The following is a 12,500-nucleotide window of genomic DNA, read 5'->3' on the forward strand; positions in this document are numbered from 1 at the left end:
AATAATAATAATAATAATAATATGACTCGGGTAAGGCAGGTAAGATTCACTGACAGAAAATGTTCTTTGATGTGATTAGCAATTTTATGTACGTTTTTCATCCATGTAATAATAATAATAATAATAATAATAATAATAATAATAATAATAATAATAATAATAATAATAATAATAATAATAATAATTTCAAGGGAATGGACCCTCTTTTAAAGAGGTTCTGTTGAAAGGAATGGCAGTATCAGTTGACTTTGTATGAAATAATAATAATAATAATAATAATAATAATAATAATAATAATAATAATAATAATAATAATAATAATAATAAAAAAATAATAAAATAATAATAATAATTACCTTAATGAAAATCATATGTATCATTAGAATACCAGTAACAAAAGATAAATGAAAACTTTGAAAAAGTCACGCAGAATATTAAGAAAATAAATAAATAGCAATTATATACTATCTGATAATATGTCATTAATAATATTTTTCTCTCGCGAAATTCGAAAACTAGTTACAAAAGAGACAAGTGAAAAATGCCCCGAAGCTTCTTCGCCGCAATCGAGTTTTCTGTACAGTCCCTACAACGTATAATGAAGGCCAACGAAAATAGATCTATCTTTCGGTGGTCTCGGTATGAGCAGCGGCCCATGAAACTTTAACCACGGCCTGGTGGTGGCCTATCCTACAGCGTTGCCAGGAGCATGATTATGGCTAACTTTAACCTTAAATTAAATAAAAACCGCTGATGCTAGAGGGCTGCAATTTGGTATGCTTGATGACTGGAGGGTGGATGATCAGCATACCAATTTGCAGCCCTCTAGCCTCAGTAGTTTTTAAGATCTGAGAGCGGACAGAAAAAGTGCGGACAGAATAAAGTGCGGACAGAATAAAGTGCGGACAGAAAAAGTGAGGACAGTATAAAGTGCGGACAGGAAAAGTGCGGACAGAATAAAGTGCGGACAGAAAAGTGAGGACAGTATAAAGTGCGGACAGGAACAATGCGGACAGAACAAAGTGCGGACAGAGAAAGTGAGGACAGTATAAAGTGCTGACAGGAAAGGTACGGACAGAATAGAGTGCGGACAGAATAAAGTGCGGACAGAAAAAGTGTGGACAGAAAAGGTACGGACAGAAAAAGTGCGGACAGAATAAAGTGCGGACAGAATAAAGTGCGGACAGAACAAAGTGCGGACAGAAAAAGTGCGACAGTAGTTTTTTTTAAAAGATCTGAGGACGGACAGAATAAAGTGAGTAAGTGCGGACAGAAAAAGTGCGGACAGAAAAGTGCGGACGGACAGACAGAAACGGCGCAACAAATCTCCCTCACAGAAAACTAAAAAAAGAGGGAATTTCTAGCAAAGTGAATCACGGAATATAACCTCCCGGAATGGAAACACAATCCTCCGGATAAACGGACTGTCCAGACCAATTAACCGGCTCGCTCTTATATCAGAACCGACGCAGACATTCAAAGCGAATAAAACAACCGTTATAAACGTAGATTCAAATCCCCAAACACACAATTTCTTCACCGAGGAACACGCCTGAAATCTGAGCATCGATCAGAGCTTGGAAGAATTCCTTAATCGGTTCGTCGTGACTTTAGTTATATATATATATATAAATATGTTATAAATATATACACCTACATAATACAATATAATCTAACTCTGAATAAGAACCTTGAATTACAGACGAAACGGGAGACATCACAGCGATTTATAATCATCCTCAAGTCGTTCTGTCCGATACGTATCAGATTCGCTGCGCTGTTCCCGGAAATTAGATTTAATCGCTGGAGCAATTGGGGGGGTATTGTAGTTCTAGCTTGGTGTGCCGATTTCGTATTTTTTAAGGGGGAATGGACGGGGTGGGGCCCAAGCCCCTGGACGGTTATTTTTTGGGGGAAAGTTTTGGGTGATGTTTGAGCTGCGTAAAGTTAGCTGAAATTTTCTTTTTGTTTATATTTTTTTTATATTTTGAATAACTTTTTCAAAATAATTTTACTTTTCTGTAAAAGAAAACTATTGTGCCGACTTTGTCTGTCCGTCCGCGCTTTATTCTGTCCGCACTTTCTTCTGTCCTCACTTTTTTCTGTCTGTCCTCAGATCTTAAAAACTACCGAGGCTAGAGGGCTGCAAATTGGTATGTAGATCATCCACCCTCCAATCATCAAACATACCAAATTGCAGCCCTCTGGCCTCAGTAGTTTTTATTGTATTTAAGGTTAAAGTTAGCCATAATTGTGCGTCTGGCAACGCTATCTAAGGCCAGGCCACCTACGGGCCGTTGTTAAAGTTTCAAGGGCCGCGGCTCACACAGCATTATACCGAGACCACCGAAAGATAGATTTATTTTCGGTTGCCTTGATTATTAGACGCTGTAGCGGCTGAACAGAAAACTCGATTGCGGCGCATTTTTTACTCGTTTTTTATTTACTCCATCTCGACGCTTCCTCTTTCGAAATCAAAAGCCCTGTCTTGAAATAAAAGACACGTCATGCAAATTTCCAGAAGGATAATAAAATTTAGCCTAACTCCCAACATATGGACCTTGGGTGCAATGATATACCTAAGCACTTAACTATATGCTAAACAAAAGCTTCTTCAAGGAACAATAGTAATTAGTTTGTATTTAATTTGTTCCTTTTCTTGATTGCTCTAAAACTGGTTTTGGTCTGGTTTCATTGTTCCCTGTTTACTCGTGGAATCGCAAGGGTACAACGACATGTACTATCCGGAAGCAGCCTCGAGTTTTATAGCACTTTTTGAGAAGGAGACCAGAGTACAATGAAGCCCTTTCGTGTATGGCTCCTGTTTTACAAATTTGTGGTATATTATAGTCTGTTGACGATTGTGAAGTAGCTTGTGAAGAGAGAGAGAGAGAGAGAGAGAGAGAGAGAGAGAGAGAGAGAGAGAGAGAGAGAGACCCAAATTTAGTTACTCTAAAACTGTACCTTTCCAAACAGACTCAGAATGAGAGACAAGCTCGTGAATTGAGAGAGAGAGAGAGAGAGAGAGAGAGAGAGAGAGAGAGAGAGAGAGAAAGAAAATGTGGAAAGTCCCATTACACCTAAAACCCAAATTTAGTTACTCTAAAATTCCACCTTTCCAAATAGGGAGCCAGAGTGAGATACAAATTGAACTCCCTCCCACCCTTCCAAAAATTTAAAAAAAAAACGAAAAAATTTAAGAAATCTCACTCCATACTTCACTCTCCGTTTCGCCGTTGCCTGAAAACATAACATTCGGAGGAAGGACTGCGTCAGTCCTTCCATTAAAGTGTCTTTCCCTAAGCCTAAGGGATTCCAGATCCCTCTTTGTAGCAGTGGAAACAAAATGCTTGCAAATTGGCGGATTCGCTGGGAGAAAAAAGAGCCCCGGGCAGTTTGACTCTGGGATTTGCAGACAAAGGAACTTTGAGCTTGGAGCTTGCAGGAGCATGGAGGGAAGGCCGAGTGCACTTGATTTTGCCCCGCCGAGAGAAAAGTTTATCGAGTGGGTAGTGAAGACCGGTTGTAAAGCGAAGGATTTCTAGATTGTTTGTTTATTTGGTTGGTGGTAGGATTAACCAGAAAGTTACAATTGCAGGTTTTACGAAAATTTGACCAGTTTGACAATAAACAAAATTACATTTTGGAATGGTACATCCACTAATCACGCTTTGACAACTTATCGCCCACATATCACAGACAGGTTGAATACAAGTCAACGAGTAGCTGGTCCTCACTTGATAAAACTTTTCAATAAAAAAGAGTAAGGTCTTACAAAGAAACATTTAGGACTCCATTCCTCGAGGTAAACAAAAGAAGCTTACAATGAGGACAAATTCGTGAATCCTGAGGTCTTCCAGACCTCATAATATTACCTTCCAGACTCGCCTTCCAGACTCACCATCCAGACTCAGCCTCCAGACTCAGCTTCCAGACTCACTTTCCAGACTCACTCTCCTTCCAGACTCACTCGCCTTCCAGACTCACTTTCCAGACTCACTCTCCAGTCTGGCCACCCAGACTCCCCTTCCAGCCTCATCTTCCAGACTCGCCTTCCAGACTCACTTTCCAGACTCACAGTCCAGACTTACCTTCCAGACTCGTCTTCCATACTCGCCTTCCAGGCTTTCCTTCCAGGCTTGCATTCCAGGCTCGCCTTCCAGACATGCTTTCCAGACTCGCCTTCCAGACTCACCTTCCAGACTGTCCTTCCAGACGCGCCTTCCAGACTCACCTTCCAGACTCAGCTTTCAGACTCAGCATTCAGACTCGCCTTCCAGACTCACCTCCCAGACTCGCCTTCCAGACTTACCTTCCAGACTCGCCTTCCAGACTTACCTTCCAGACTCGCCTTCCAGATTCACCTTCCAGACTCGCCTCAGGTCTTTCAGAAGGAGGAACAAAAGAGTCTACAGTCTACCAGAGGTATTTAATTAAGATTCCAGAGATAATTGTGTCCTAGCAAACAACTCCCTAATGAACCGGGCGTCTGGAATGGGGAATAGAAGGCCGCATTCCAGAATTCTAGAATTCCAGAATTCCAGCCGGTCTACCTTTCCTGAGGAAAGAAATAGGTAGGAGAGAGAGATATCTTGTGCTGGCACAAGGACAGCTATAATTATCTACAAGTGATGAGGAATGGATCAGTAATATGGTATCGCTCTCTCTCTCTCTCTCTCTCTCTCTCTCTCTCTCTCTCTCTCTCTCTCTCTGTGGGTGCGTATGTGTTCCAGAGTCTACTAGCAAGAATTTTTATTTTAAAATTAAAAAGAAATTATTTCACAAGTGTAAAATAGGGACTCTCTCTCTCTCTCTCTCTCTCTCTCTCTCTCTCTCTCTCTCTCTCTCTCTCTCTCAGGTATAAACTACCACACCACAGATCATTCATCATACAACAGAAAGTGTTTCTCAATAAAAAAAAAAAAACCTTTCCCTAACTTTTAATCAAATGACTTTCCAGGAGCAACCGTGATATTCCAGACTTGGAAAGCCGTCTATTACCTCCTTAGGTAATTGTTCGTCTCAGATGAGGAATAGCTGCGTGGATTGTTTTAATCAGCTCTACCACTGATGAGGTACAGTGATATTTAAAAAGAAGCAAAAAAGGAGGATGAAAAAGGATTTGGAATAAGAAAATAAGAGAGAGAGAGAGGAAAGGTGATGTTAAAACAACCACACTCATTCATTCCTTTACGTCTTCCTCCTTCCATAATGCATGGAGTCACTGCAATGAATTCTGCTTCGCCAGACATAACCACAAAAAAACATTCCATCCAAACTCGCAACATCAGCTATTTCATATATTAGTTGTTCTGGCGTCGCACCGCGACAGATTCGACGTGAACTAATATTTCAGGACGGGAGAGGCTTGACGCGCGGAATATGTTATATATGTAATATATTTGGTATATGTTTATCTATCAATTATTTGAGGATTGTTTTGTCTTTCGCTAATTGGTAGTTGGTCTGATAGAAATATGGTATGGAATTGTTTCGTAACAATGGAAATGATTCGGTATTTAGGTAATGTTTAGTTTATATTATAACTAAATGTATGTATGTAAACATGTATGTATATATATATATATATATATATATATATATATATATATATATATATATATATATATATATATATATATATACATATATATATATATATATATATATATATATATATATATATATATATATATATATATATATATATGTATATATATATTTAAACATACACTGTAAATAAATTTACAATCTTCTCTTTCCCTGTCTGTGACCCAATACAGTTGACTATCCACTAGCTTCCTGATTGGCAAGACCTTTGCTCATTGTTCGTGAATCTGAATTTTAATCTGAATTAACAAAAATACAAAACGTAAATAAGCTTTGCAGTTCATTATTCATCACGTCATACTTTGCATTCTATCATAAAGGAATATAAAAAAAAACTCGAAAAAATTAAATAAAATATTTCAGTCTTTTTCAAACATTTTTTCACAACAGATAAAAAAAAATTAACTGTATAAAATTGATCTCCTTTCTATAAAGCCTTTCTAAAAATAAAAAAAATTAATTTACGAAAATTACAAGTCACAACAGATAAAAGAAATTTCCACTGTCCAGAATTAATCTCCTAAGCCTTTCTGAAAAAATGAAAAAAAAATTGAAATTTATTAAATTGCAAGACGAATTAACTACAGTAATTTAATTAATTTCCCAACCTCTTTTTCCCAACGATTAAATCTAATCTCCAGAAACATTAAGCCTCCCTTTAAAAAGATTTAAAAATGGAAATTTAAAAAATTACAAGATGAAGTAACTACTGCAAACTGAATTAATTTCCCAAACACTTTTTCCCAACGATTAAATCTAATTTCCAGAAAGACTCAGCCTACCTTTTTAAAAAAATCGAAATTTATTAATTTCCTAAACTCTTTTTTCCAACAATTAAATCTAATTTCCAGAAACACTAAACCTCCCTTTAAAAAATAGAAAAAAGTAGAAATTCATAAAATTATCCCTTTTAAAGGATTAGAGATATATAATATTGCAAGATGAAATAACTACTGCAAACTGAATTAATTTCCAGACTCTTTATTCCAACGATTAAATCTAATTTCCAGGAAGGTTGGATGAATACAAATCTCTTTCAAAAACTGAGCCTTAGAACCCTTAAGTAATTCGATTAACCGTGTTTACTTTTTTCATTCAAAGGTAAAAAAAAAACATTAAAAAAAGTATTGTTATCCGGTTAATTGCATATGCAAATTAACATCTGGGTTTATTTCATAAACGAGAGATGAAGCGGGGAGGAAAAGTGGAGTCTGGATAATGTTTATTTTTAGTACTGTGGAATTGTGGTTTAAGAATTCTTTAATTTTTTTTCCAGGAGAATTTGGGCAGATGGTTGTTTAAACCAACCGGGAAATTGAAAACTACTGAGGCTAGAGGGTTGCAATTTGGTATGTTTGATGACTGGAGGGTGGATGATCAACATACCAATTTGCAGCCCTCTAGCCTCAGTAGTTTTTAAGATCTGAGGGCGGACAGAAAAACTGCAGACGGACAGACAAAGCCATCTCAATAGTTTCTTCTCCAGAAAACTAAAATCATAAATGAAAAAAGGATAATTTTTTGGTTCCCAGAGAGAAAAAAAAATGACCAAACTGGAACCTAGAAATTGAGGTGACTAACACTGCAATATATTTTCCAGCAATGTACACCTATAAAAAAAATTCTTTTTTTCGTAAGGACAAACCTACCCAGGGGTATAATTACACAAAAAAAAACTACAAAAAAAAACAGGCGTTTTCCTCGACTTAATGGAATATAAACGAGGAGCCTCCCAGAGCCTACAAATTCCTAAGGAAATACTTCCAGGTTTCCAGAAGCCATAACCAAACTCCTTTCCAGACGGGTTGTAATGAAATGGAAAAGAGGAAATTAGAATGGCATTCAGAAAGGTTTATATAAAGCAGGCTTAGGCGAGGCAGAGGAATTCAAAAACGAATGGAGTGAATTGGATGTTGGTTAGAGCAAATGCAATAGAAATACTGTATTGATTTTTTTTTTTTTTAATTTTTAAAACATGAATCCTGAGTAATAACTTAGACGAAGATATACTTATTAAATTGTAGTGTTTGATTTTTACACATATACATACATACACACATTATATATATAAATGTATATATATATATATATATATATATATATATATATATATATATATATATAACTCTAATATTATCCAAGAGAAAATACACTCCTTTTTTTCCCCTTCAAGCTATGGAGATCTCATCAGCAGCGAATGCCTTTGTCATAAATTAAGCCTATTTGGCCTCTAGGCCTAAAATAAAATCAAAAGAAGGGATAATTATTTAGGTTCTATTAATGGTCTGAAAATAGGAAAGGCTTAAAATGATTTGCGAGGAATAATGAGGATTTTGGAGACTATTAGACATATTTATTTTGGGGGGGGAGGGGGGGCCATTAAAATGATTTGTTCTAAAGCTGAATTTCTCTCGGATGTCGTGAAAAATTTAGAGTTATTTTTCGTTTTGGAAAATTTTTATAAAATATGTTCGTAAATATTAAATATATATATTTTTTTTATATATTGTTTGAAATAGATATTTCTTCAAAGATTTTTTAATATTCGATGCGTGACGAATGATATTTGTCAAAAACTTGATTTTAAAAAAGAAAAGAAAAAAATATATATATACATACATACTTACATACATACATACACATACACGCATACATATGCATATACGCATACCTTCTCCCAAACAAAATAAAGTCACTGTCCTCCCAGACACACGGGACCCAAACAAACATACTTTCACTCCCGGAGGCAATAAAGATACTCCCTACTGACGGAGGCGCTGCCGAAATGAAAAATCCGGGAAGAAGGGATTTTATGAAATCCGAAAAAGGAAAAAATGAAGACTCAAGGAAGTATCTAGGATTATGTATATGTATGTGTATATATATGTATATATAAGAGTATATATATATATATATATATATATATATATATATATATATATATATATATATATATATATATATTAAGAAAAACGCATTACCAAAAACAATTCAAACAAATTAAATATTTCTAAGTATTTTTTAATAATCTCCAATCCTCAAACAAGTAAAAAATGCGCCGGAGTTTCTTCGGCGCGATCGAGTTTTCTGTACAGCCGCTACAGCGTATAATCAAGGCCACCGAAAATAGATCTATCTTTCAGTGGTCTCGGTATAATGCTGTATGAGCCGTGGCCCATGAATCTTTAACCACGGCCCGGTGGTGGCCTGTCCTATATCGTTGCCAGAAGCACGATTACGGCTAAATTTAACCTTAAGTAAAATAAAAACTACTGAGGCTAGAGAGCTGAAATTTGGCGTGTTTGGTGATTGGACAGTGGATGATCAACATACCAATTTGCAGCCCTCTAGCCTCAGTAGTTTTCAAGATCTGAGGGCGGACAGAAAAAGTGCTGACAGAAAAAAGTGCGGATAGAAAAAGTGCTGACAGAAAAAGTGTGGACAGAAAAAATGCGGACAGAAAAAAGTGCAGACAGAAAAAGTGCGGACAGAAAAAAATGCGGATAGAAAAAGTGCGGACAGAAAAAAGTGCGGACAGAAAAAAGTGCTGCCAGAAAAAAATGCAGACAGAAAAAGTGCGGACAGAAAAAAGTGCAGACAGAAAAAGTGCGAACGACAGACACAAAGCCGGCACAATAGTTTTCTTTTACGGAAAACTAATTAGAAAAAAATAGCAATCAACAATTGCTTGACCTAATTCTGCAGACGGAAAATGCTAAGATTTTGTGCTTTTCAAAGCATTCAGATTCTTTCATTATTCATTATCACTAATTATTCATTGTCCATTATTCATTATTCAGTGAGTCAGAAATGCTTTCTGAGACTGGTATGATTTTTGGAGAAAGTTCTGTGTTCTCATTATATTCACAACCAGGTAAGACAGGTAGATATGTAAATTTATTTTTCTATTGTAATGTATTGTTATTTTTTTGTAATAGATTACAGTTTCTCTAAATGGTTATGTAGGTTGAAATTTCATGATTTGGGAAATATCTATTTGGAATATTTTTTTAAATATTTTTGTTTTCTGTTTTCAGTAAATGATTGTTAATAATAATGATGATAATAAGTAGATGCTCTACTCACTTCGAATAATAATAATAATAATATTATAATAATAATAATAATAATAATAATAATAATAATAATAGTATTATTTTGTATTTGTTTCAATAAATGATGGTTAATAATAATAATGATAATTAGATGCTCTATTCCCTTCAAATAATAATAATAATAATGATAATAATAATAATAATGATAATAATAACAATAATAATAATAATGATAATAAGAATAATAATAATAATAATAATAATAATAATAATAATAATAATAATAATAATAATAATAATAATAATATATTGTATTTGTTTCAGTAAATGATGGTCAATAATTATGATAATAAGTAGACGATCTGCTCACTTAAAGTAATGATAATAATAATAATAATAATAATAATAATAATAATAATAATAATAATAATAATAATAATAATAATAATAATAATAACAGCTAGAAACGAAACAACCGGAGCCTCTGAAGCCCTGGCCACGATTCATATGAATATGATGAATATGAATAACGAATCTCTTTTGGGAAAGAGCAACTAGATTCTGTTATCCAGAATCGGATATTGTTATGCTTTTGTTATCCCCGTTTCGTTCTGTTGCTATTTTAATGAGCTTTTATTGAGTTTTTTTTTTATTTTGGTTAAAGGCATATATTATTTTTTATTTGTGTTTTGCTATATTATTTTATTCATCTCAATTTTTCTCTAATTTTGTTTTAAGGTTTATTGTTTAAATTCACTATTTTTTTTGTCTACTGGATTGAATTTTCTCTTTGGGATCCTTAGGATTGTAATAATAATAATAATAATAATAATAATAATAATAATAATAATAATAATAATAATAATAATAATAATAATAATAATAAAATTGTTTCTAGTTTTTTGGGACTGGGCAGGAACAAGACATTAGGATGACCATCCCATCGACCTTTGTCCTTAAAACAAGGGCATATGGTAGCCCCCAAGTTCTAAGGGCAAAGATCTGGCCTTATTCCGGGAGAATTGGAAAAGATTCCGAAGACAATTATAGTGAAGTATAGCGTCTTATAGTGACAAGTGCCAAATCTATAGAGACAGAACAGTGGCATCTACAGTGACGTATAGTGAAAGATTACAGAAAGAAAGCGAGAGACAAGGAATTAAAATTTATCCGAGATAATTATAGTGATCTATAGTGTCTCATAGTGACAAGCGACAAAACTATAGTGACAGAACAGTGGCATCTACAGTGACGGATAGTGAAAGATTACAAAAAAGAAGCAAGAGGCAAGGAATTAAAAAATTTTCCGAGACAGTTATAGTGAAGTATAGTGCCTTATAGTGACAAGCACCAAATCTATAGTGACAGAACAGTGGCATCTACAGTGAAGTACAGTGAAAGCTTGCAAAAAGAAAGCGAGAGACAAGGAACCGAAAAAGATTTGGAAGACAATTGCAGTGGCGTATAGTGTCTTATAGTGACAAGCACCAAATCTATAGTGACAAAACAGTGGTATCTACTGTGACAGATAGTGAAAAGTTACAAAAAGAAAGCGAGAGACAGAGAACTGAAAAAGATTTGGAAGACAATTGCAGTGGCATATAGTGTCTTATAAGTGCCAAGGACCAAATCTACAGTGCTGGATAGTGAAAGGGTTACAGAAAGAAACTGCCAGAAAACACCAACGGTTAAATGAAGCGAAACATCTGTCGCTTTCATTCGTCGCTCTGAGAAACTGTCGCCCCAAAGGGAATTTATCAGGAGAACAAGACAGGGATTTGTGATAAATTCCTTTTAGCGTCATCTTATCGCCCATAGAGAATCTCTCTCTCTCTCTCTCTCTCTCTCTCTCTCTCTCTCTCTCTCTCTCTCTCTCTCTCTCTCTTCTTCTTCTGTTGCGGAGGTATAGAATAAGGAACTTTTTCTTATCTTACAATAACTCTCTCTCTCTCTCTCTCTCTCTCTCTCTCTCTCTCTCTCTCCTTCTGTTGCAGAGGTATAGAATAAAGAACTTTTTTTCACAATAACTCTCTCTCTCTCTCCCCTTCTGTTGCAGAGGTACAGACTAAAGAACCTTTTTCTTACAATAACTCTCTCTCTCTCTCTCTCTCTCTCTCTCTCTCTCTCTCTCTCTTTTGTTACAGAAGCACAGAATGAACAATCTCTTTCTCACAATAAATTTCTCTCTCTCTCTCTCTCTTAAAATATTGACAGAGAATATTATATTGAGGATACCAATTTCATAAAATAACTCTTAAACAGAAATCCGTCTCTCTCTCTCTCTCTCTCTCTCTCTCTCTCTCTCTCTCTCTCTCTCTCTCTCTCTCTCTCTCTCTCTCTCTCCATATTCCTCCGCAAACCACTGTCTCCCCCTTCATAAGCGGTTCCCAATCACTCCAAGCGAATCCTGAGCAAATTTATATAGAAAAACCAAAAACCAAACTCTGCAATTCAAAAGAGGAAAAGAAATACTGCTGTGAATGGTAGATGGTAGGTATGAGATGGGATGGGGGTCAATCTCCCCCCACCCCTTATCCCCGGTGACCTTTGACTTTACAGGAAGGGGAGAAGAGCCCCCACTTAATCCTTTCATTATACTCCTTTCATTATGCGTTCTGTGGGATCAGGTTGTATTGTTCATAATGTGTTGTTGCGGACGTTATGTCATTGTCAATCTACTGAAGGTGTGTGTGTGAGGTTATAATAACTGTGATGTGCTATGTATATGTGTATGCATATGTATATGTATATATATAATTTCTCAGCATGGATCATTATCAAAAGTGAATTCTATAAACGAACTGCTTATTACAAAAATACTTCATTGCAAAACAT

Source organism: Macrobrachium rosenbergii, chromosome 45 (assembly GCF_040412425.1).
Source record: "Macrobrachium rosenbergii isolate ZJJX-2024 chromosome 45, ASM4041242v1, whole genome shotgun sequence".
NCBI lineage: Eukaryota > Metazoa > Arthropoda > Malacostraca > Decapoda > Palaemonidae > Macrobrachium > Macrobrachium rosenbergii.